The 22,905-nt window shown below is 44.3% G+C and overlaps 1 pseudogene; it reads right to left on the bottom strand.

The window, feature by feature from the left end:
* Positions 1 to 22,905, bottom strand: part of LOC143956787 (uncharacterized) — an 802,170-nt pseudogene that overhangs the window by 358,575 nt on the left and 420,690 nt on the right.

Raw genomic sequence — 22,905 nt, 5'->3', positions numbered from 1 at the left:
AGCAGCAGGGCTCATTCCTGCACTCCAACTAGAGTATATGGGAGAAGTTGAAATGTCGTGGCACCAGCACCAGTGCCTAAGGCCCAATATTTTTCAGTCTCTGTTTAACAGGGGCGTGTAATACAATATTTCAAGCAATTCTTTGCAGCAGGAATCATTACTGCACTCCATCTAGAGTATATGGGAGAGGTTGCAGTGTCTTGGCACCATCACCAGTGCCTAAGGCCCGATTTTTCAGACCCTGTTTTACAGGGGCGTGTAATTACAATCTTTGATGCAATGCTTAGCATGAGGGCTCATTCCTGCTCTCCAACTAGAGTATATGGGAGAGGTTGCAGTGTTGTGGCACCAGCATCAGTGCCTAAGGCCCAATTTTTAAGCCCCTGTTTAAAAGGGGTGTGTAATTACAATTGTTGATGCAATGCTTAGCAGCAGGGCTCATTCCTGCACTCCAACAAGAGTATCTGGGAGAGGTTGCAGTGTCGTGGCACCAGCACCAGTGCCTAAGGCCCAGTTTTTCAGCCCCTGTTTAAGAGGGGCATGTAATTACAATTTTTGATGCAATGCTTAGCATGAGGGTTCATTCCTGCTCTCCAACTAGAGTATATGGGAGAGGTTTCAGTGTCGTGGCACCAGTTCCTAAGGCCCAATTTTTCAGTTCCTATTTAACAGGGGCATGTAATTACAATATTTTATGCAATCCTTTGCAGCCAGGCTCATTCCTGCACTGAAACTAGAGTATATGGGAGAGGTAGCAGTGTCGTGGCACCAGCACCAGTGCCTAAGGCCCAATTTTTCAGCCCCTGTTCAACAGGGGTGTGTAATTACAAATTTTGATGCAATACTTAGCATCAGAGAACATTCCTGCACTCCAAGTAGAGTATCTGGGAGAGGTTGTAGTGTCGTGGCCCCAGCAAGCAGTGCCTAAGGCCCTATTTTTCAGTCCCTATTAAACAGGGGCATGTAATTACATTTTTTATGCAATGCTTTGCAGCCAGGCTCATTCCTGCACTCCAACTAGAGTATCTAGGAGAGGTTTTAGTGTTGTGGCCCCAGCAAGCAGTGCCTAAAGCTCTATTTTTAAGCCCCTGTTTAATAGGGGCATGTAATACAATTTTTGATGCAATGCTATGCAGTAGGGCTCATTCCTGCACTCCAACTAGAGTATATGGGAGAAGTTTCAAAGTCGTGGCACCAGCACCAGTGCCCAAGGCCCAATTTTTAAGCCCCTGTGTAACAGGGGCGTGTAATGACAATTTGTGATGCAATGCTTTGCAGCAGGGATCATTACTGCACTCCAACTAGAGTATATGGGAGAAGTTGCAGTGTCGTGGCACCAGTGCCTAAGGCCCAATTTTTCAGCCACTGTTTAACAGGGGCATGTAATACAATTTTTTATTTCAATATTTCTTTATTGGTTTCAATAAGGCAAACAAGATAAACACTTGAAACAGCATAGCAGATGTTCCGACTAGAGTAGACAGAGGCAAAGAATACAAAGTAGGGTTAAGTTACTCAATACCAGTCCACAACGCAGACTAACTACAGGTGGTTAAATGATGCACATTAGAATTGTAGCATATTTATGCAGTAACTCTAGTCGGAGGGAAAAGGGGTGTGGGAAGGGGAGCATCAGCTAGACACTATATTAGTTACACCAGAGGGATTAGGAACACAGGAGAATAAGACAGGTGCATAGCAATAATGACAAAAAAAAAAAGAAACTACACGCGGGAAAGAAACTCATGTGATTACAGTACATTTCGGATGAGTAAGCCATACATGCCAATCAGATAAAAACTTTTTCATACTTAGATTTTTGCGAGCTAGTAGTCTTTCCATCTCGCATTGAAAGTTTAGATCAGAGATCGTATGTGTGATGGATGGAGAGTCAGTGGTTTTCCATAGTTTTGTAATATTTAATTTTGCTGCAAGAAGCAGGTGAATTATCACTACGCGTGTGTGAGGCGGAAATTTGTCAACACCAAGGTGTAGTAGAGCCAGGGAGGGGTTGGGGGATGTTGGAATCAGTGATAAGAAGGATATTAAAGCGAAAATTTGTTTCCAGAAGGAGCTTAGGGATCTGCAAAACCATAAAATGTGTGCTATAGTACCAGTACTACCACACGACCTCCAACATGTAGAAGGAAGGTCCGGGAAGAATTTAGAGAGACGATAGGGTGTGAGATACCATCTGTGAAGTGTCTTTTGATATGATTCCCAATGATTGGAACAGTGTGAGGCTATGTAGGTATGTCGAAAGGCACGTGTCCACATGTCGGATGTGACCGTAATATTTAGTTCTTCCGTCCATCTGGAGAGAGACGAAATTTGCGAGTAAGGCCTATTATCATTCAGAATAGAGTATATGACCGATATACCATGTTTAGGATATGTCGAGCTAGTGTAAAATTTATGTATGGTCTCCGGAATTATTGACTTCGTAGAAATTTTAAATTGTTGGAGAAGGTGCGAGATCCTCATGTACGTGAAGATTTCTGTGGGAGGGAGGCCAAATTCAGTTTGTAGATTATCAAAGGTTTTCAGAACATGGTTAGCATTATAAAGATCTGATAGGGTAGTTATTCTTTGTATCGTCCAGTTTCGAAGATTTAAGTCTGGTATTTGTGACATTAGTGATCGGAGAGGGGTTTGCAATGTACGATAGGGTTGGTCCGAAATTGTCGTCTGTGTGAATTTCTTCCAAATTGTTAAGGAGGCCGTTATTGAAGGTGATTTAAATTTCAAAGTGGGAGGAAAACCCGCTGATGTAGCGAGAAGTAATTCACTTAGTGAGTTTGGGCGGAAGGACGAGGATTCTAAGATAGACCAGGCCTTATTGGGATTAGGATGCCACCAGTAGTAGAGTTGGTCTAGAATGGAAGCATGATAGTAGTTCTGAATATGGGGAAGGTTGGTCCCCCCTTTTCTATGATGCCTAGTTAAGATATATTGAGCGCACCTGGGTGGTTTAGTTTCCCACACAAATCTGGAAAGCTGTGTTTGTATGGAGGCAAAGAATGAGTGGGGAATTGGCATAATTACTGTCCGAAAAAGATAAAGTAGTTTGGGTAGAATTAGCATTTTAAAAGACGCGATGCGACCTAGTTTCGAAAGGCCTGAGGTACGAAGTTGATTTAATAGTTGGGGCAGTTGTTTTTGGAAGGAACGATAATTGAGATCATAAAGTTGGGGTATAGATGGGGCTAGGTTTATTCCAAGATACGGAAGGGAATTGTTTGACCAAGAGTAGGGGAGAGTACTCTCTAGGAGAGATTGTTGCCTACGTGATAGGTTAAGTGGAAGGATTAGAGATTTAGAGGAGTTAAGTTTGTAAAAGGAGGCAGAGCTAAATTGATCAATGATGTCCTGGAGTGCAGGCATGGAGATAGTCGGGTTTGTGATCATTAAAATGACATCGTCAGCAAAGAGGCTGATTTTATGTTCCATGTCGTTATGCATAATTCCTGAGACTCGCTTGTCCTCTCTGATTTTAGCCGCAAGGGGTTCCATTATTAGGGCAAAAATGAGAGGGGAGAGCGGACATCCTTGACGGGTGCCATTAGAGGTCTCAAAGGGTTTAGATAGTGTGCCATTGGTCAAAACCCTGGCTGAAGGGTTTGAATACAGTGAGAGAATGGCCGTTTGAAACCAGCCTGTGATGCCGAATTTGGACAATACTTCTTTCAGGAATCCCCAATGTACCCTGTCAAACGCCTTCTCTGCGTCCAACGATAGCAGCAGAGAAGGCGTTCGAGATTGGGCAATCTGGTGAATCAGGTTAAGAACTCTTCTAGTGGCGTCTGGGGCTTGTCTGTCAGGCATAAAACCAACTTGATCTGGATGCACAAGGGAGGGAAGATATTCTAACAGTCTTGAGGCTATAACCTTGGCAAATACTTTTACGTCTGTGTTGAGGAGAGATATGGGTCTGTAATTAGTGGTGGAGGTGGGATCTTTTTCTGGTTTAGGGATAGTGGTAATGATAGAGCGCAACATATCTATTGGCAGAGAGCCAGAGGTGGCAGCAGAGTTGAAGAGGTCCGTAAGATGGGGGGCAATATTTGAGGCAAATGATTTGTAGAATTCATTGGTGTAGCCATCCTCTCCCGGAGATTTGTGAAGCGGTAATGAGTGAATGGCTTTCAAAATTTCATCAGTAGAGAATGGTCGAGAGAGTTCCTCTAATTGGACGTGATTTATAGATGGGAGATCAATAGAGGATAGAAAATTGTGAATATTTTGGTCAGTCGGTTGGGGGGTATTGACATCGCTGGATAGGTTGTAAAGGGAAGAGTAATAGTCGCTAAAGGCATTAGAAATATCCTGTGGGTTTGTCAGAAGTTGTTTGGAGGTGGGGTGCTGAAGGGATATTATCTTACTTTTAAGGCGTTGAGCTTTAACTTGTCGGGCTAGTAGAGCTCCAGATTTATTGCCTAAGGCATAATATTTAGCTTTGGTAAGTTTAAGGTTGTTCTCAAACTTAAAGAGTAAAAGAGAACGGAGTTTTTGTCGCTGCTCGTAAAGCTCAGTAGCTAATTTTTGGGAGGGGTGTTTTTTATTCCGGTTTTCCAAAAGATTAATTTGAAGGAGGACCTCATCAACTTGCTTAGACCTCTGACGTTTAATATTACTATGTAACTTAATTAATATGCCACGCATGTAAGCTTTATAGGCTGACCAAAGTACAAACTTATCTGTGTCTGGTTGGTTATTGATCTGAAAATACATTTGGTGTTCATTAGAGAGTCGTTGAATAATTTTAGGGTCTGAGAGGAGGGATGAGTCAAGTCTCCACAGTCTATCAGCGTTAAGTCTACAGTTTCCCACAGTAACGGAGACAGGCGCGTGGTCTGTCCACGTGATATTGCCAATTTCAGATTGCGTCACATCTTGAAGGGTGAGTTTGTCAACAATAAAAAAGTCAATTCTGGAGTATGAAAGTTGAGAAGAGGAGAAGTATGAGAAGTCTCTTTCGGAGCTGTGATGGCATCTCCAAGGATCGTAAAGGTCATTCATTTGAAGAAAGGGGTTCAGAGTAGAACGTTGAGTCTTTGATGTAGAGGTAGTGTCCAAAGTAGAGTCACCAATTATGTTGAAGTCTCCTCCTATGAGGAGCCTCCCCCTGCGAATTTGTGTGATTTTTTTGTAAAGAAGTTTGTGGAATTGTAACTGACGAGTATTCAGACCATATACGTTGATCAGGGTGTAGGTAACTTGGTTAATGTCACAAATGAGGATCAAATATCGGCCATGGGGATCGACAACTGATTGATGGAGAGTAAATTGTATAGAATTCCGTATGGCAGTGAGGACTCCATTTTTCTTCTTCGGCCCTGAGGCTAGGAAAACCTGGTCGTAGTTTTTTAGGGTAAATCTGGGAGTTTTTGCAGCGGCAAAATGAGTCTCTTGCACTATGAGAATGTCGGCTCGTTGGCTGTTAGCCTCTCTGAGAAGTGCAGATCTTTTCTGCGGGGAGTTTAAACCTCTAGCATTAACAGAGACTATTTTAAAAGACATTTTCCGGAATGGAGAGAGTCCAGCTCCAAAGGTAAGATCGGCGTAGATTTGAAAGTATATCTCCCGGTGTAACTATTTGGAGAAGTAAGAGAGGAGTAACTGATGCAGGGTTTGGGTGGGGAACAGTGAGTAAAAAAGGAGAGCTCAGTAACAAAAAGGGCCTGAGCTCAATGTGCAGACACTACTGCAAAAATACAACGGGGGAGAGAGATCTTGCGTCCACAACGTGGGACAGGGATCTCTGAACAGGCAGGCAAGTGCTGGGTAATGACTCTGCAGTTAGCCAGCCATAATGCGTTTGAAGATAAGGGTGAGGATTACGACTGATGGCCATTAGAAGGGTCTCCTCCAGTATCCATGAGGGTCGGCATGTGAGCAGGAGGATTTGGTACGTCTTCTGGGATGATGTGCCATTGTCTCAGGAGTGAGAGCCCCATAGGGAGAGTGCGCACTGCATGGGTCTTGTTTAGGTGTGTAATAAGAAGTTTAGTAGGAAAACCCCATTTATAGGGTATGTTATGGTTTCGAAGCGCTTTAGTTATTGTCGCCAGCTGTCTACGGTTGTCCATCGTTGCTTTGGATAGATCAGCATAGAGCGCAATGCCAGTAAAAGGGTCTGGAAGACTTGCTGCTCGTTTGGCAGCACTTAGGACTCTTTCTTTGACAGAAAAAAAATGTATGCGAGCCAATACATCTCTAGGAGTAGAGTTAGGGAGATGAGAAGGTTTAGGAAGTCTGTGTGCCCTATCAATTTCCAGATCTCGGGTTGTCAGATCAGGTAAAAGGGCCCGCATCAAAGCTTGTATAAATTGCGTAAGCTCAGTTTGTTGAACCGATTCGGGGACATTGCGGAATTTAATATTGTTCCGTCTGGAACGATCTTCCAAATCTGCGATTTTAAGATTGATTAAGTGGAGTTCATCTTCATGATCTGCAAAGCCATCAACCAATTTGTTATGTGCAGAAAGCACATCCCCCATTTTAGTTTCTAAGTGAGTAATAGCAGTATCATGCTGATGCACTACAAGTGACAGGGAGGAGACCGCAGAGGATAAGTCAGAATACAGCGTTTGTCTCAGTGAGAGCAGCATACTCTTCATAGAGTTCTCAGACAATGGCTGGTCTGAGGCAGGAAAGGCATCTAGGACAGAAGCTTGCTGCGGTGGGGGGAGGGAGAACAGGCTGGGAGCTGAGGGAGACTGTAAAGGCTCTTCCGTTCTGAGCCTGGACTTTGCAGGGCTGGATGTTGTGGGCGAATTAGGAGGAGAGCACTCACCCTGTGTGACAGGCATTTGATGAGGTCCCGAGGGCTGCAGGGAGTTCCGATGCTGCTGTGAGGAGGAGGACCGCGCTTGTGATTCTCGGCCGCCGCCGGCGCCATTTTGGCCGTCCTGCATGTCAGGTAAGAAGTAATCCGTCAGCTTTCTGGGGAGAGACGTTCCCTTCCTTCGTTTCAGCATGACCGCTGAGTGTGAGGGAACTGTCAGGCTGCCGGGGATATGTTTTGCCCTTATCTTGTGCCGCTGTGTAGGTCGCTGAGGCTGGTGTTCTGCGGAGCTGAGGTATTAGGCAGCCATCCGCACAAGCCGGCAAGCCACGCCCCCCATGTAATACAATTTTTGATGCAATGCTTTGCAGCAGGGCTCATTCCTGCTCTCCAACTAGAGTATATGGGAGAAGTTGCAGTGTCGTGGCACCAGCACCAGTGCCTTAATCCCAATTTTTGAGTCCCTATTTAAAAGGGGCATGTAATTACAATTTTTATGCAATGCTTTGCAGCCTGGCTCATTCCTGCACTCAAACTAGAGTATATGGGAGAGGTTGTAGTGTTGTGGCACCAGCACCAGTGCCTAAGGCCCAATTTTTCAGCCCCTGCTAAACAGGGGCGTGTAATTACAATTTTTAATGCAATGCTTAGCAGCAGGGCTCATTCCTGCACTCCAACTAGAGTATCTGGGAGAGGTTGCAGTGTCATGGCACCAGCACCAGTGCCTAAGGCCCAATTTTTCAGCCCCTGTTTAAGAGGGGTGTGTAATGACAATTTTTGATGCAATGCTTAGCATGAGGGTTCATTCCTGCTCTCCAACTAGAGTATATGGGAGAGGTTGCAGTGTTGTGGCACCAGTGCCTAAGGCCACATTTTTGAGGCCTTGTTTAACAGGGGCATGTAATTACAATTTTTGATGGAATGCTATGCAGTAGGGCTCATTCCTGCACTCCAGGTAGAGTATATGGGAGAAGTTTCAATGTCATGGCACCAGCATCAGTGCCTAAGGCCCAATTTTTCAGTCTCTGTTTAACAGGGGCATGTAATTACAATTTTTCATGCAATTCTTTGCAGCAGGGTTCATTCATGCACTCCAACTAGAGTAAATGGGAGAAGTTTCAATGTGGTGGCACCAGCACCAGTGCCTAAGGCCCAATTTTTCAGTCTCTGTTTAACAGGGGCATGTAATTACAATTTTTCATGCAATTCTTTGCAGCAGGGGTCATTCCTGCACTCCAACTAGAGTATATGGGAGAAGTTTCAATGTGGTGGCACCAGCACCAGTGCCTAAGGCCCAATTTTTCAGCCACTGTTTAACAGGGGCATGTCATACAATTTTTTTATGCAATGCTATGCAGTAGGGCTCATTCCTGCACTCCAACTAGAGTATCTGGGAGAGGTTGTAGTGTTGTGGCCCCAGCAAGCAGTGCCTAAGGCCCTATTTTTAAGCCCCTGTTTAACAGGGGCGTGTAATACAATTTTTGATGCAATGCTATGCAGTAGGGCTCATTCCTGCACTCCAACTAGAGTATATGGTAGAAGTTGCAGTGCCGTGGCACCAGCACCAGTGCCTAAGGCCTAATCTTTCAGCCCATATTTAACAGGGGCATGTAATTAAAATTTTTAATACAATGCTTAGCAGCAGGGCTCATTCGTGCACTCCAATTAGAGTATCTGGGAGGGGTTTCAGTGTCGTGGCACCAGTGCCTAAGGCCCAATTTTTCAGCCCCTGTTTAACAGGGGCATGCAATTACAATTCTGGATATAATATTTCACTGCAAGGCCCTTTCCTGCCCCCACCAAGAATAACTGTGAGGACTTATAGTGTTGTGGCACCAGAACCACCACAACCACCAAAGGCCCAATTTTTCTACTACTGTTCAACAATGGCATATAATTACAATTCTTGATATAATCGTTCACAGCAGGGCGCTCCAGCATCCACCAAGAGTCACTTTGAGGGCTTAACAGGCCTAAGGCCTAATTTTCAGCCCCTGTTTAATAGGGGCGTGTAATTACAATTTTTGATGCAATACTTTGCAGCAGGGATCATTACTGCACTCCAACTAGAGTAACTGGGAGAGGTTGCAGTGCGGTGGCACCAGCACCAGTGCCTAAGGCCCAATTTTTCAGTCCCAATTTAACAGGGGCATGTAATTACATTTTTTTATGCAATGCTTAGCAGCAGGGCTCATTCCTGAACTCCAACTAGAGTATATGGGAGAAGTTGAAATGTGTGGCACCAGCACCAGTGATTAAGGCCCAATTTTTCTGTCTCTGTTTAACAGGGGCGCGTAATACAATTTTTCACGCAATTCTTTGCAGCAGGCATCATTACTGCACTCCATCTAGAGTATATGGGAGAGGTTGCAGTGTCTTGGCACCATCACCAGTGCCTAAGGCCCTATTTTTCAGACCCTGTTTTACAGGGGCGTGTAATTACAATTTTTGATGCAATGCTTAGCAGCAGGGTCATTCCTGCACTCCAACTAGAGTATATGGGAGAATTTGCAGTGTTGTGACACCAGCACCAGTGCCTAAGGCCCAATTTTTAAGCCCCTACTAACCAGGGGCGTGTAATTACAATTTTTAATGGAATGCTTAGCAGCAAGGCTCAGTCCTGCACTCCAACTAGAGTATATGGGAGAGGTTGTAGTGTCGTGGCACCAGCAAGCAGTGGCAAAGGCCCTATTTTTAAAGCAACAGGGGCATGTAATACAATTTTTGATGCAATGCTATGCAGTAGGGCTCATTCCTGCACTTCAACTAGAGTATATGGGAGAAGTTGCAGTGTCGTGGCACCAGCACCAGTGCCTAAGGCCCAATTTTTCAGTCCCTATTTAAAAGGGGCATGTAATTACAATTTTTATTCAATGCTTAGCAGCAGGGCTCATTCCTGCACTCCAACTAGAGTATATGGGAGAAGTTGAAATGTCGTGGCACCAGCACCAGTGCCTAAGGCCCAATTTTTCAGTCTCTGTTTAACAGGGGCGTGTAATACAATATTTCAAGCAATTCTTTGCAGCAGGAATCATTACTGCACTCCATCTAGAGTATATGGGAGAGGTTGCAGTGTCTTGGCACCATCACCAGTGCCTAAGGCCCGATTTTTCAGACCCTGTTTTACAGGGGCGTGTAATTACAATCTTTGATGCAATGCTTAGCATGAGGGCTCATTCCTGCTCTCCAACTAGAGTATATGGGAGAGGTTGCAGTGTTGTGGCACCAGCATCAGTGCCTAAGGCCCAATTTTTAAGCCCCTGTTTAAAAGGGGTGTGTAATTACAATTGTTGATGCAATGCTTAGCAGCAGGGCTCATTCCTGCACTCCAACAAGAGTATCTGGGAGAGGTTGCAGTGTCGTGGCACCAGCACCAGTGCCTAAGGCCCAGTTTTTCAGCCCCTGTTTAAGAGGGGCATGTAATTACAATTTTTGATGCAATGCTTAGCATGAGGGCTCATTCCTGCTCTCCAACTAGAGTATATGGGAGATGTTTCAGTGTCGTGGCACCAGTTCCTAAGGCCCAATTTTTCAGTTCCTATTTAACAGGGGCATGTAATTACAATATTTTATGCAATCCTTTGCAGCCAGGCTCATTCCTGCACTGAAACTAGAGTATATGGGAGAGGTAGCAGTGTCGTGGCACCAGCACCAGTGCCTAAGGCCCAATTTTTCAGCCCCTGTTCAACAGGGGTGTGTAATTACAAATTTTGATGCAATACTTAGCATCAGAGAACATTCCTGCACTCCAAGTAGAGTATCTGGGAGAGGTTGTAGTGTCGTGGCCCCAGCAAGCAGTGCCTAAGGCCCTATTTTTCAGTCCCTATTAAACAGGGGCATGTAATTACATTTTTTATGCAATGCTTTGCAGCCAGGCTCATTCCTGCACTCCAACTAGAGTATCTAGGAGAGGTTTTAGTGTTGTGGCCCCAGCAAGCAGTGCCTAAAGCTCTATTTTTAAGCCCCTGTTTAATAGGGGCATGTAATACAATTTTTGATGCAATGCTATGCAGTAGGGCTCATTCCTGCACTCCAACTAGAGTATATGGGAGAAGTTTCAATGTCGTGGCACCAGCACCAGTGCCCAAGGCCCAATTTTTAAGCCCCTGTGTAACAGGGGCGTGTAATGACAATTTGTGATGCAATGCTTTGCAGCAGGGATCATTACTGCACTCCAACTAGAGTATATGGGAGAAGTTGCAGTGTCGTGGCACCAGTGCCTAAGGCCCAATTTTTCAGCCACTGTTTAACAGGGGCATGTAATACAATTTTTGATGCAATGCTTTGCAGCAGGGCTCATTCCTGCTCTCCAACTAGAGTATATGGGAGAAGTTGCAGTGTCGTGGCACCAGCACCAGTGCCTTAATCCCAATTTTTGAGTCCCTATTTAAAAGGGGCATGTAATTACAATTTTTATGCAATGCTTTGCAGCCTGGCTCATTCCTGCACTCAAACTAGAGTATATGGGAGAGGTTGTAGTGTTGTGGCACCAGCACCAGTGCCTAAGGCCCAATTTTTCAGCCCCTGCGAAACAGGGGCGTGTAATTACAATTTTTAATGCAATGCTTAGCAGCAGGGCTCATTCCTGCACTCCAACTAGAGTATCTGGGAGAGGTTGCAGTGTCATGGCACCAGCACCAGTGCCTAAGGCCCAATTTTTCAGCCCCTGTTTAAGAGGGGTGTGTAATGACAATTTTTGATGCAATGCTTAGCATGAGGGTTCATTCCTGCTCTCCAACTAGAGTATATGGGAGAGGTTGCAGTGTTGTGGCACCAGTGCCTAAGGCCACATTTTTGAGGCCTTGTTTAACAGGGGCATGTAATTACAATTTTTGATGGAATGCTATGCAGTAGGGCTCATTCCTGCACTCCAGGTAGAGTATATGGGAGAAGTTTCAATGTCATGGCACCAGCACCAGTGCCTAAGGCCCAATTTTTCAGTCTCTGTTTAACAGGGGCATGTAATTACAATTTTTCATGCAATTCTTTGCAGCAGGGTTCATTCATGCACTCCAACTAGAGTAAATGGGAGAAGTTTCAATGTGGTGGCACCAGCACCAGTGCCTAAGGCCCAATTTTTCAGTCTCTGTTTAACAGGGGCATGTAATTACAATTTTTCATGCAATTCTTTGCAGCAGGGGTCATTCCTGCACTCCAACTAGAGTATATGGGAGAAGTTTCAATGTGGTGGCACCAGCACCAGTGCCTAAGGCCCAATTTTTCAGCCACTGTTTAACAGGGGCATGTCATACAATTTTTTTATGCAATGCTATGCAGTAGGGCTCATTCCTGCACTCCAACTAGAGTATCTGGGAGAGGTTGTAGTGTTGTGGCCCCAGCAAGCAGTGCCTAAGGCCCTATTTTTAAGCCCCTGTTTAACAGGGGCGTGTAATACAATTTTTGATGCAATGCTATGCAGTAGGGCTCATTCCTGCACTCCAACTAGAGTATATGGTAGAAGTTGCAGTGCCGTGGCACCAGCACCAGTGCCTAAGGCCTAATCTTTCAGCCCATATTTAACAGGGGCATGTAATTAAAATTTTTAATACAATGCTTAGCAGCAGGGCTCATTCGTGCACTCCAATTAGAGTATCTGGGAGGGGTTTCAGTGTCGTGGCACCAGTGCCTAAGGCCCAATTTTTCAGCCCCTGTTTAACAGGGGCATGCAATTACAATTCTGGATATAATATTTCACTGCAAGGCCCTTTCCTGCCCCCACCAAGAATAACTGTGAGGACTTATAGTGTTGTGGCACCAGAACCACCACAACCACCAAAGGCCCAATTTTTCTACTACTGTTCAACAATGGCATATAATTACAATTCTTGATATAATCGTTCACAGCAGGGCGCTCCAGCATCCACCAAGAGTCACTTTGAGGGCTTAACAGGCCTAAGGCCTAATTTTCAGCCCCTGTTTAATAGGGGCGTGTAATTACAATTTTTGATGCAATACTTTGCAGCAGGGATCATTACTGCACTCCAACTAGAGTAACTGGGAGAGGTTGCAGTGCGGTGGCACCAGCACCAGTGCCTAAGGCCCAATTTTTCAGTCCCAATTTAACAGGGGCATGTAATTACATTTTTTTATGCAATGCTTAGCAGCAGGGCTCATTCCTGAACTCCAACTAGAGTATATGGGAGAAGTTGAAATGTGTGGCACCAGCACCAGTGATTAAGGCCCAATTTTTCTGTCTCTGTTTAACAGGGGCGCGTAATACAATTTTTCACGCAATTCTTTGCAGCAGGCATCATTACTGCACTCCATCTAGAGTATATGGGAGAGGTTGCAGTGTCTTGGCACCATCACCAGTGCCTAAGGCCCTATTTTTCAGACCCTGTTTTACAGGGGCGTGTAATTACAATTTTTGATGCAATGCTTAGCAGCAGGGTCATTCCTGCACTCCAACTAGAGTATATGGGAGAATTTGCAGTGTTGTGACACCAGCACCAGTGCCTAAGGCCCAATTTTTAAGCCCCTACTAACCAGGGGCGTGTAATTACAATTTTTAATGGAATGCTTAGCAGCAAGGCTCAGTCCTGCACTCCAACTAGAGTATATGGGAGAGGTTGTAGTGTCGTGGCACCAGCAAGCAGTGGCAAAGGCCCTATTTTTAAAGCAACAGGGGCATGTAATACAATTTTTGATGCAATGCTATGCAGTAGGGCTCATTCCTGCACTTCAACTAGAGTATATGGGAGAAGTTGCAGTGTCGTGGCACCAGCACCAGTGCCTAAGGCCCAATTTTTCAGTCCCTATTTAAAAGGGGCATGTAATTACAATTTTTATTCAATGCTTAGCAGCAGGGCTCATTCCTGCACTCCAACTAGAGTATATGGGAGAAGTTGAAATGTCGTGGCACCAGCACCAGTGCCTAAGGCCCAATTTTTCAGTCTCTGTTTAACAGGGGCGTGTAATACAATATTTCAAGCAATTCTTTGCAGCAGGAATCATTACTGCACTCCATCTAGAGTATATGGGAGAGGTTGCAGTGTCTTGGCACCATCACCAGTGCCTAAGGCCCGATTTTTCAGACCCTGTTTTACAGGGGCGTGTAATTACAATCTTTGATGCAATGCTTAGCATGAGGGCTCATTCCTGCTCTCCAACTAGAGTATATGGGAGAGGTTGCAGTGTTGTGGCACCAGCATCAGTGCCTAAGGCCCAATTTTTAAGCCCCTGTTTAAAAGGGGTGTGTAATTACAATTGTTGATGCAATGCTTAGCAGCAGGGCTCATTCCTGCACTCCAACAAGAGTATCTGGGAGAGGTTGCAGTGTCGTGGCACCAGCACCAGTGCCTAAGGCCCAGTTTTTCAGCCCCTGTTTAAGAGGGGCATGTAATTACAATTTTTGATGCAATGCTTAGCATGAGGGCTCATTCCTGCTCTCCAACTAGAGTATATGGGAGATGTTTCAGTGTCGTGGCACCAGTTCCTAAGGCCCAATTTTTCAGTTCCTATTTAACAGGGGCATGTAATTACAATATTTTATGCAATCCTTTGCAGCCAGGCTCATTCCTGCACTGAAACTAGAGTATATGGGAGAGGTAGCAGTGTCGTGGCACCAGCACCAGTGCCTAAGGCCCAATTTTTCAGCCCCTGTTCAACAGGGGTGTGTAATTACAAATTTTGATGCAATACTTAGCATCAGAGAACATTCCTGCACTCCAAGTAGAGTATCTGGGAGAGGTTGTAGTGTCGTGGCCCCAGCAAGCAGTGCCTAAGGCCCTATTTTTCAGTCCCTATTAAACAGGGGCATGTAATTACATTTTTTATGCAATGCTTTGCAGCCAGGCTCATTCCTGCACTCCAACTAGAGTATCTAGGAGAGGTTTTAGTGTTGTGGCCCCAGCAAGCAGTGCCTAAAGCTCTATTTTTAAGCCCCTGTTTAATAGGGGCATGTAATACAATTTTTGATGCAATGCTATGCAGTAGGGCTCATTCCTGCACTCCAACTAGAGTATATGGGAGAAGTTTCAATGTCGTGGCACCAGCACCAGTGCCCAAGGCCCAATTTTTAAGCCCCTGTGTAACAGGGGCGTGTAATGACAATTTGTGATGCAATGCTTTGCAGCAGGGATCATTACTGCACTCCAACTAGAGTATATGGGAGAAGTTGCAGTGTCGTGGCACCAGTGCCTAAGGCCCAATTTTTCAGCCACTGTTTAACAGGGGCATGTAATACAATTTTTGATGCAATGCTTTGCAGCAGGGCTCATTCCTGCTCTCCAACTAGAGTATATGGGAGAAGTTGCAGTGTCGTGGCACCAGCACCAGTGCCTTAATCCCAATTTTTGAGTCCCTATTTAAAAGGGGCATGTAATTACAATTTTTATGCAATGCTTTGCAGCCTGGCTCATTCCTGCACTCAAACTAGAGTATATGGGAGAGGTTGTAGTGTTGTGGCACCAGCACCAGTGCCTAAGGCCCAATTTTTCAGCCCCTGCGAAACAGGGGCGTGTAATTACAATTTTTAATGCAATGCTTAGCAGCAGGGCTCATTCCTGCACTCCAACTAGAGTATCTGGGAGAGGTTGCAGTGTCATGGCACCAGCACCAGTGCCTAAGGCCCAATTTTTCAGCCCCTGTTTAAGAGGGGTGTGTAATGACAATTTTTGATGCAATGCTTAGCATGAGGGTTCATTCCTGCTCTCCAACTAGAGTATATGGGAGAGGTTGCAGTGTTGTGGCACCAGTGCCTAAGGCCACATTTTTGAGGCCTTGTTTAACAGGGGCATGTAATTACAATTTTTGATGGAATGCTATGCAGTAGGGCTCATTCCTGCACTCCAGGTAGAGTATATGGGAGAAGTTTCAATGTCATGGCACCAGCACCAGTGCCTAAGGCCCAATTTTTCAGTCTCTGTTTAACAGGGGCATGTAATTACAATTTTTCATGCAATTCTTTGCAGCAGGGTTCATTCATGCACTCCAACTAGAGTAAATGGGAGAAGTTTCAATGTGGTGGCACCAGCACCAGTGCCTAAGGCCCAATTTTTCAGTCTCTGTTTAACAGGGGCATGTAATTACAATTTTTCATGCAATTCTTTGCAGCAGGGGTCATTCCTGCACTCCAACTAGAGTATATGGGAGAAGTTTCAATGTGGTGGCACCAGCACCAGTGCCTAAGGCCCAATTTTTCAGCCACTGTTTAACAGGGGCATGTCATACAATTTTTTTATGCAATGCTATGCAGTAGGGCTCATTCCTGCACTCCAACTAGAGTATCTGGGAGAGGTTGTAGTGTTGTGGCCCCAGCAAGCAGTGCCTAAGGCCCTATTTTTAAGCCCCTGTTTAACAGGGGCGTGTAATACAATTTTTGATGCAATGCTATGCAGTAGGGCTCATTCCTGCACTCCAACTAGAGTATATGGTAGAAGTTGCAGTGCCGTGGCACCAGCACCAGTGCCTAAGGCCTAATCTTTCAGCCCATATTTAACAGGGGCATGTAATTAAAATTTTTAATACAATGCTTAGCAGCAGGGCTCATTCGTGCACTCCAATTAGAGTATCTGGGAGGGGTTTCAGTGTCGTGGCACCAGTGCCTAAGGCCCAATTTTTCAGCCCCTGTTTAACAGGGGCATGCAATTACAATTCTGGATATAATATTTCACTGCAAGGCCCTTTCCTGCCCCCACCAAGAATAACTGTGAGGACTTATAGTGTTGTGGCACCAGAACCACCACAACCACCAAAGGCCCAATTTTTCTACTACTGTTCAACAATGGCATATAATTACAATTCTTGATATAATCGTTCACAGCAGGGCGCTCCAGCATCCACCAAGAGTCACTTTGAGGGCTTAACAGGCCTAAGGCCTAATTTTCAGCCCCTGTTTAATAGGGGCGTGTAATTACAATTTTTGATGCAATACTTAGCAGCAGAGCTCATTCCTGCACTCCAACTAGAGTATCTGGGAGAGGTTGTAGTGTCGTGGCACCAGCACAAGTGCCTAAGGCCCTATTTTTTAGCCCCTGTTTAATAGGGTCATGTAATTACAATTATTGATGCAATGCTTAGCAGCAGGGCTCATTCTTGCACTCCAACTAGAATATCTGGGAGAGGATGTAGTGTTGTGGCCCCAGCAAGCAGTGCCTAAGGCCCTATTTTTAAGCCCCTGTTTAACAGGGGCATGTAATATAATTTTTGATGCAATGCTATGCAGTAGGGCTCATTCCTGCACTCCAACTAGAGTATATGGTAGAAGTTGCAGTGTCGTGGCACCAGTTCCTAAGGCCCAATTTTTCAGCCCCTGTTTAACAGGGGCATGTAATTACAATTCTGGATATAATATTTCACTGCAAGGCCCTTTCCTGCGCCCACCAAGAGTAACTGTGAGGACTTATAGTGTTGTGGCACCAGAACCACCACAACCACCAAAGGACCAATTTTTCTACCACTGTTCAACAATGGCATGTAATTACAATTCTTGATATAATCGTTCACAGCAGGGCGCTCCAGTGCCCATCAAGAGTTACTTTGAGGGCTTACAATGTTGTGGCAACACCAACACCTTAGGCCCCCATTTCTGCAGAGCATATAGGGCAGGCTCTTACTTTCAAACATCCAACTAACAAACGTCTCCTACTTGGAAATGGAAGGAGACAACAGGAAGTGATATGAAAAAAGATGGATGGCAAAAAAATACAGGGGTGATAACCCTTCCCTATGTTTTCCAAAAATCTTAAAAGTAGATTTTTAGACTGGAGCTACACTTTAAAAATGTACCAGTTCAAAATTACAAACAGATTCTACTTAACATAACAAACCTACACAGTCCCTGTCTTCTTTGCACCGCCTGTATACTGCTGTTCTGAGTATATAGGGCCTGGGGCCCCACGCCTTTCCTTTTTTTAATATGGGTACGGGGTTCCCCTTAATATCTGTACAAGACCCAAAGGGGCTTGTAATGGGCAGGGGGGCTACCCATGCCATTTTTCTCAATGATTTTCATCCATATTGCTGAAACCAGATAAGCAGTTTTAAATAACTTTTTTCCGTTAAATGTCATTTTGTGCAGGGACTGTTCTAAACACCGGAGACATGTACCACTTCACAGGCATACTGTAGACACCCCCCAGGCATGATATTTATAATAATCTTTCACTTTTTTCACTTTAATCATCATTAAAATCAGTGCTCCCAAAAAAAGTCCGTTTAAAAAAAAAATTGCCATTGACCCATGTCCCCTGGGGCAGGAGCCTGGTCCCCAAACCCTTTTTAGGACAATATCTTGCATATTAGCCATTAAAATTAGCACTTTTTTATTTCAAATGTTCGAGTCTCATAGACTTCAATGGGGTTCTAAAGTTCGCACAAATTTTTGGTCCGTTCGAAATTTCTGGTGTGAACCGAACCGGGAGTTGTTCGGCTCATCCCTACCCATGATGTATAGAGTACCCCAATAAACTGAGTAGCCTATGGATTTTAGAGCGACCCAAGGAGGTTGGAGCACCATGTAGGGTTGCCACCTATCTCTTGGATTCAGCCAAACAGTTCAAGTTTTGACATTTGTGTCTGGGTTTCAGTCCACGTGAAACCCGGATACATTATTCAGATTGAACTGTGGCTCCCCAAGTGACTAAGATAGTCGCACACAAATCTGTTGTCATCTGTTAACTCAATTTGGCCACACCCACTGTTTGCCTTGGCATGTTTAGCACACCACATTTATACTCTCCCTGGGACACCCAAAGGTGTTTAAAGTCTTTTGCAATCCTATAGTGTATACTATAAATAAAATTGCCGTGCGTCGCTAAAGTGTTCGGGTTTGGCATGAAGAGAAGGTAGCAACCCTAGTGTGCACTCAGGAACAGCGATGTTCATACTCTGCTCCCCTTATAGCAAGAGGAAGTTCTCTCTCTAAGCCCTGAAGAAAAACTGCTCCTTTCTTCTCCTGTTAGGAGTGTATATCTGTGAGCTGAAGTCCATTACTCCTTCTATTCTTATGCAAGGCCCTCTTCCCAGACTACATTTCCCAGAATTCAGTGCAGCTTGCATCAAAGTCTCTCAAATCCTTCATACCCAATGGCTTCCTCTGCTGGATGGATGCTGAATGGCACTGAACTGTGACAGCGCTGAAAACTGAAAAATGCCCTAGGCAGGAAGGGGGTGTAAGTGCCTAGGATTGAGGTGGATAAAGTGGTTATAAATCCACAACAAAAATCTGCAAGGCAAAGCCATAATTAGCTGGTATGCATTGCACACCAACTCATTATGAAGACCCTAACCTTAGACCTTAGATCGAAATCCCCGCAGCGGTCCCGGCAAACTGGTCTGCCCAGCGACATGTCTCCCGGAGTTGTTTACGGGTAACGTGGGCTCCAGCGTTGTGATTGGTCAGAGCCGTGATGACGTCACTCCCACTCATGGTAACAGATGTGCCAGCTGAAGCAACGAATGAATGAGCCGTTTCTTCAGTGCGCATGTGCCGATGACATTGTGAAGATACAGGGGATATCTCCTGAATTGTGCAGGTTTAGGAGATATCTGGGGTAGCTTCAGATAAGACTTATTATAGACATTAGACATGTGCAGAGTAAAATATTTCATTTCAGAATTTCTTTTTCGTCCGAAAAATTTATTTATTAAGTTTCTCATGAAATTTGTTTTTATTTATTTTGTTTTTCGTTCAAAAATTGCATTCGTCCGAAAATCCACATGAATTACAGTCAAATCTGTCTTTGAAGGCTTATGGTGTCTGTCGAATGTATAAAGAAGATTCGACGGAGCTAGTATATAGCATACTTTGTGTGAAATTTAGAACCCTATTAAAGTCTATGGGACTCCAACGTTCAAAATCTAAAGTACTAATGTGTTTGGGTACCCGGGTCCTGCCCCAGGGGACATGTATCAATGCAAAAAAAAGTTTTAAAAACTGACGTTTTTTCGGGATTTTAATAATGATTAAAGTGAAACAATAAAAGTGTAATATTCCTTTAAATTTCGTACGGGGGTGTCCATAGTATGCCTGTGAAGGGGCGCATGTTTCCCGTGCTTAGAACTGTCCCTGCACAAAGTGTCATTTATGCAGGAAAAAAAGTCCTTTAAAATCACTCGCAGCTATTATGAATTGTCGGCTCTGTAATACAGAGAACACTCATTGAAAGTCCTGGATAAAAATAAATAAATAAAAAAGCGTGGGGGTCCCCCAAATTCAATTACCAGACCCTTCATGTCTGGTATGGGTATTAAGGGGAACCCTGCATCAAATTAAAAAAAAAATTGACGTGGGGGTCCCCCTAAAAATCCATACCAGACCTTTTATCCGAGCACGCAACCTGGCAGGCCGCAGGAAAAGAGGGGGGATGAGAGAGCGCACCTCCTCCTGAACCATACCAGGCCACATGCCCTCAACATTGGGAGGATGCTTTGGGGGTCTGTGACCCCTCAAAGCACCTTGTCCCCATGTTGATGTGGAGAAGGGCCTCATCCCCACAACCGTGGCCGGTGGTTGTGGGGGTCTGCAGGAGGGGGACTTATCAGAATCTGGAAGCCCCCTTTAACAAGGGAACCCCCAGATCCCGCCCCCCCCTGTTTGAAATGGTAAGAGGGTACAAAAGTACCCCTACCATTTCACAAAGAAAGTGTAAAAATGGTTAAATAAGACAAACACAGTTTTGAAAAATTCCTTTATTAAAAATAAAAAATAAAATAAAAAAAAGATTCCAGCGGTGGTAATCCACTCTTGCTATCCAGCGACAGATCTCCGGGGTCCAGCGATGGCTGATCTGATCCAGCGCAGCGAATCCATCCATCTTCTGTCTCCACGGAGGAGACACTGCAGGGATTCTGGCGGCCTGACGTTTGTTATATGCGGAGGGCGGGGCCACCCGTCACCTGACTCCGCCCCCTCTGACGCAAGGGGAAACCCGGGTTTCTCCGTGATGTATGGGTGACCCCGCCCCCCTCTGATGTAACACAGGCAGGTTTCCGTTACATCAGATAGGGCGGGGTCACCCATACATCACGGAAGAAACCCGGGTTTCCCCTTGCGTCAGAGGGGGCGGAGTCAGGTGACGGGTGGCCCCGCCCTCCACATATAACAATCGTCATTCCGCCGGAATCCCTGCAGTGTCTCCTCCGTGGAGACAGAAGATGGATGGATTCGCTGCGCTGGATCACATCAGCCATCGCTGGACCCCGGAGAGATGATCATCCGTCGCTGGATAGCAAGAGTGGATTACCACGGCTGAAATCTTTTTTTATTTTTTTTTATTTTTACCATTGTTCATATTTATTCTTTATGCTCAAATAATTTTTTCTTGTTTTTCATAATCTGTTATAAATTGTCATTTGTTAGTCTAAAGTTTGATCAATAGACACTGAATATAAACATACTTTGCCTGAAAAAATTCTTATGAATATATTGGCAATTTATTTATTTATTTTTTAATTTATTTTCTAGTTTTTAACGCTAGCTGCAACATCCTCAGGAAGCTCAAGAGAGCGAATCATGTTGAAAATTGCAGCATCTTTATGTATAGATTGGTAACATGTATGGTCATTTGTGATCCTCTACCAGCTCTGTACATCAGTATTTGATATCTGTATTCATATCCTTTCTATCAATGTTTTTAACATTTGTTTGTATTTCAAAATAAAACTTTGTATATTTCACTTTGGGCACGTGACTGTTCTGCCTCTACTAGAGTACCGTTTAAAAGTCCCGGGGGTTGGTTACCCTCCAGCCCCTCTAGTTTCCCTTCCCTTTTCTTTAAAACATCCACTGGGAGGATCAACAGGTAATAAAAATGTTACAAGAGGAGACTCAGAAAAACAAAATCTTCTATGCTAATGACAGATTGCACCATTTATGTAATTATTGATCTGCCCATAGTTACACTTTTTTTTTTCAATCAAAGTTTTTTTATTTCATTTTCCAATTTACAACAAAAGAAGAAATCACAACACACAAAGCATTCCCACAAAACAACCCAACCAAACAAAACAAAAACTTGTTACACTTTAGTGCCAACGTCATAACATTTCCAGGGATAAGAAGTGTTCTTTGAAAACTTTACACCAAAAAGAGATCTGTCCATTCAGAGTCATGAACCATTTCACTGCCAGGTCCTCACATCGTACAGACCTGACAGCAGGGGGTTAACACACAATCCTGTTGCTGCAGCCACTCTTTTTATTAAATAAAAGGTGATTATATTGGAGTACAGCTGTCCAGATCCCTTCCTTTACATTCCCAGGACCAACATGGCGAGTGCGGGGGCGGGGGGAGAACGACGGACACACGTCCACTCTCCTCCCCTTCTTGCTTTGACCCAGAAAGCAAGGTTTATGATGTCACTTCCAGGTCAGCCTCTCAGGGTGTGTTTTGCAGTGTGATCTGCATCACAAAACATTCAGTGGAGCCCAGAGGAGACATTGGGGGTCTTTTAGTCCTTAGATATCTTTTTAAAGAGAACCTGTCACCTAAAAAATATCACATACAGGACTTTTTGTCTCCTATGTGATGAAAGAAAAAAAAATTAAGTTACACTCAAGCACATAACCCCCACCCCCCCAAAAAAAAAACATGGCTCCCACCTCCACATATATGCACATACAAATGTAAACAAATGCCTCAGGGGTTCCTACAAGTGAAAACGTTGATTGCGATACACGTTACATATAACCGCGCACGCCGGAGTCAGAGCAAGAATTCTAGAGCCAGACCTCCTCTGTAACACTAAACTAATATCTATAGAGTTTTTTTTAAGTGTTGCCTATAGAAAATATAGGTTACTGAAGTTTGTCGCCATTTCACGGCGCACATAATTTAAGGTTTGGCAAGCTGGGTATCTATTTACTTTGTGATACCTTGTTTTTTATATTTTACCAAAAATGTGGGTAATTTATTGCATTTTGTTTCCCTAAAATTCACTTTAGTGTTTTTTTTTACTGACATTTTGTGTTTCCGAGACCATTGAGGTAATATTGTGTGACATAAAAAATTTTAACTACCAATATTTTATTTTTTAGGATGCCTGCTTTCAGAAAATATATAATGTTTGGTATATTTCCATCATCTTCAAGGCAAAAATTATTTTTTAAACATGTGTGCAAAAAATGCAAAAAGAGCTCTGGCAGTGAAAAGGTTAAAGTGAACCCCAGCTGGAGGA

The sequence above is a fragment of the Lithobates pipiens genome, unplaced genomic scaffold (assembly GCF_037356315.1).
Source record: "Lithobates pipiens isolate NorthernLeopardFrog02 unplaced genomic scaffold, aLitPip1_a1.2 Scaffold_41, whole genome shotgun sequence".
In the NCBI taxonomy this organism is placed as follows: Eukaryota; Metazoa; Chordata; class Amphibia; order Anura; family Ranidae; genus Lithobates; species Lithobates pipiens.
The sequence above is the reverse complement of the archived record's forward strand: the minus strand, read 5'-3'. Positions and strand labels throughout refer to the sequence as shown.